Genomic DNA, 3,510 nt, shown 5'->3' on the forward strand with positions numbered 1-3,510 from the left:
CCCCAGCATTTTCCCTCCATCTGCACATGCTATTTGACCAGCTCAGGTTCAAATCCACCAGCTGTACTGTAGATACTGCTACTGGTACCAGTGCTCGTTAGCCCATCGATAGAGTATAATGAAGAGTTGGATCACTCCTGAGGGAAGATCCATGTATGTATAAGCCAGTCACTCCCTGCAGAAGATGTCTTCAACTTAACCTGTTACACGTGGCAGAAAGGAAATAAGGTAATGCTGAGAAAATACTTCACAGTCATGTTTCCAAAATAAATTATCATTTCAGTTGTTTCTGTCTGGTAAACTGAATTTACATCCCCACCAGCACACCACAGTGCAGAATTTCAGTCCCAGATGCCAGAAGTGTTAAAAACGTTGCTAAAGATGGAGACAAACGTATTAAGTTTGGGTGGAAGATAATAACAAAGCCAGAGTTAGGTAGTATGATAGGATAACAGCAAGGACTTCTCTCTAAAGATAAGGAAATAAAAATGAAGCAGAATAAAATTAAGGGAGAAACTCCCTGGCAATGAAATTCACTAGGAATCTTCACTGTTTAAAGCCCTAAGAAAATTGCACTGAGGAAAAGGGTTATAGGGATGCCAGAAGAGCCTGAGCAGATATCACAGTACCACACAGAGCTTGGGGAATCCCAGTTTTATTCTTGGTCCCAATACCAGTTTGTAATACAGCCTGACCACATTAAATTCGGCACATGTTCAGATAATGCTCCCATCCCTCCAACTGCCAAAATATAGAAGTCACTTGCCAAATTTAGCACAAGCCAGTCAGGCTTTCAGTTAGAGGTAACCTAAGCATGATGATTTCTGGGCTCAGGAGAATGTTAATTCCACAAGCCTTCTCAAAATTGAGGCAGGCTCACAATTCATGTGAAAGCTGCTATGGATGTGGTCAGCCTCCCTTCAGAGCTGCAAGAGTTACTGACAGTCATAACATGTATGAAAAGGAGCCACAAGAATGAAGCAACTAAGTCTTGTGGGACAAATGGCTCATCCCAGTTTGGGTTAACCCAGGAACTGGAGAGTTGGGCTCTGCTCTGGCTATGTACTCTAAGGAACAACATGTCTGTGGTGGTGTGATGCCATGGGGCTCAGGATTGCAGGTGACTAAGAAGGATTTCAGTGATAACAAAAGGCCATGATTACGTCTTCCTAAAATTTTGTTCTTGCAGGAAATTGCAGCATGGACCTACTAAGCATTTTTTCCCAGTAGGTATCTGATTTTTTTTTTTTCTTACAAGACAGTAGAAGGAAGTGAACATATTAAGCTGAAAGGGACATTTTTCAGTGAGGTTTTGGTTTGAGTTCAGTTTTTGGGAGAAAGAATGAAAAAAACATTCAAATTTCTGACAACTTTTTTCCCTCTTCAGCAAAAAAAAAAAAAAAAAATTCCTTACCAGTCTGTCACAGGCCCCAGGGAGGTGAACTGCATGATCTAATTGGGCATTATCTCAGTCTTCTCAAATTTCTCTCTTGTCACACAGTCTGCTTTTTGACCTATGCCAAGAGAAACAACATTGGCATGTATCCTTTTTGGCTTTGACAGAGCCTTTTTCTGCTCAGCTCTCTTCCACAAATTCTTTCTAGTTATGCCATCTCATCTATTCACTTTGTACTTGCACATTTAACACCGTAATTACAACACACAAGATTAGAAATCAGACTCACCTTTTCCCACCTAGGGCTGTTTTCTTCTTCTTTGTATTCCCTTCAGTAGGACCAATGAAACCACTTGTTCACATTTTTTGTTACTGGTCAGGTTCATTTTTTATTCTTTCTTATTGAACCCAGCCATCTGCAGAGAACTACTTTACTCAAGAACTTGGTCTCTGCTCACCGGTTGACTGCCATCAGGTGATAATTCCTCCCCATCTGTTGTTTGAAATTATTTTCTAAATCATTTCTGTGAATGATTCCAACTATCTTGGTCAGCTTTGACTGGATGGAGTGGTTACACACTCCATTTCTTTCCCCATGAGTCTTCAGTCCCTTTTAAAGTCAGGTCTTGGGTGAGAATCCTGGAATTTTTAGAACAAAACAATTTTCCATTAGATCCCACTAAATTTTACTTAAAAGTGCCTTGTTCCACAAATACTCTGGCCAGCAAACCTGTCTACTAGAACACCATCAGAAAACACACATCTAAGAAAGAAATCCTAAGGAAATTTAAGTCTTTTGTTGGATAGTACACTAACTGAAAATGCATTCTGTGTGAAGATTTACTTCATTATAGGCTGAGTTCAGCAATGCTGCTGCAAACCTGGTCCTTTGACACACCACAGAATGCTGAGAGCTTTGGACTCAATCCAGCAAAATATTTAAGCATACGAGCAGCTTAAGAAATTAAGTGCGTGGATAAATATCTAGCTAGATCAGGGCCAAAACATTTGGCATCTCATAGGATTGCTCCATAAAAATGTTCTTCATTTTAAAAAAGCTCATGTTTCATCAAAAATATATATTAGGAATTACCAACTTCCTTTTTAGATGCAATTTAACATGGTTATCTAACATAATATCATGCCTCTAACCTTTTTCTCTGGAGACAGAGGAAGGGTTCTTCTTGTATCATGTCACTCAGCTACAACACAAAGCTAATTTCTTGCCAAGGTGTTGCCTGGGAATCCCCCTGCAGTTGTGACGAGTCTTGGCACATTCCAGCAAAGAAGGATAGGTGGTCTGAAGGACACAAATATGCAAAGATTCGTAATTTACAGGGGTTATGTTCCAAAACAGCATTCGTAGCAGGACATCAAGGGGCTGGCCCAGATGTGGAGGTCAGATACAAGTGTATGAGCCAGACTTGCTCTATGTCAAGCAATTACTTGCACTGTGTTGAGCACAGACTGTGAGATAGAGATCAGAGCTTGCTGTGCTACCTACCAGCATGAACGCAGAGTTACTGTCCCACAGACCTTCTGTCCAAATAACCACAGTAAAAACTGGGAGGGAAGACTGCTCTTTGCCAACAGACAGAGCAAAAAGCTTTCCTGTCTCTCCTTCCAGAAGCAGTTACAGGGCCTAGTGTCGGAGAAGACTTCAGCAAGATCTCTTCCTTCATGCTTAAAATACCACCTCACAAGTTTAATGGAGCTGATACATGGTCCACCACGTTTTCTTCTGCCCACTACCACTTTCACCAGTCTATCCCTGTACCTAAGCAGTGGGGACACTGGAAGCCCATGGGGGCAGGGAGTTGCATCAGTATCTCCAAGAAGTGATAGGTCAAGAGGAAGTCAAGTCAAGCTAGATGGCTCTTTACTGATCCTCCCTCTTAAGGCCATAAATAGCTCTGTCCTCTGTGACCCTCGGCCTCCCGCAGCCCTTCCCCACCTCTGCCCCCTCCCCAGCACAGGCTGCTCCTTGCCCTCTGCAGATCATTGTCTCCCTGTTAATTGCTCTGTCTAGGAGGAACAGGTCAGCAGCTTCAGGTGAGAGCCAGAGAGAGCTGTTAATAAGTAAATGATAAAAAAAAAAAAAGTTACAGAATGAA

The 3,510-nt window shown here is 41.9% G+C and overlaps 1 long non-coding RNA gene across 1 annotated transcript; it reads right to left on the reverse strand.

Moving 5' to 3' along the window:
- Window positions 1-1,430: 1,430 nt before the first annotated feature.
- On the reverse strand, window positions 1,431-2,771 carry LOC107206640. Its single transcript, XR_001522484.3, has 3 exons — window positions 2,549-2,771; window positions 1,686-2,035; window positions 1,431-1,514 (listed from the first exon to the last, which is right to left on the reverse strand). It is a non-coding gene; the product is annotated as an uncharacterized LOC107206640 (long non-coding RNA).
- Window positions 2,772-3,510: the final 739 nt, after the last annotated feature.

This window comes from Parus major, chromosome 6, assembly GCF_001522545.3.
Source record: "Parus major isolate Abel chromosome 6, Parus_major1.1, whole genome shotgun sequence".
Taxonomy (NCBI): Eukaryota; Metazoa; Chordata; class Aves; order Passeriformes; family Paridae; genus Parus; species Parus major.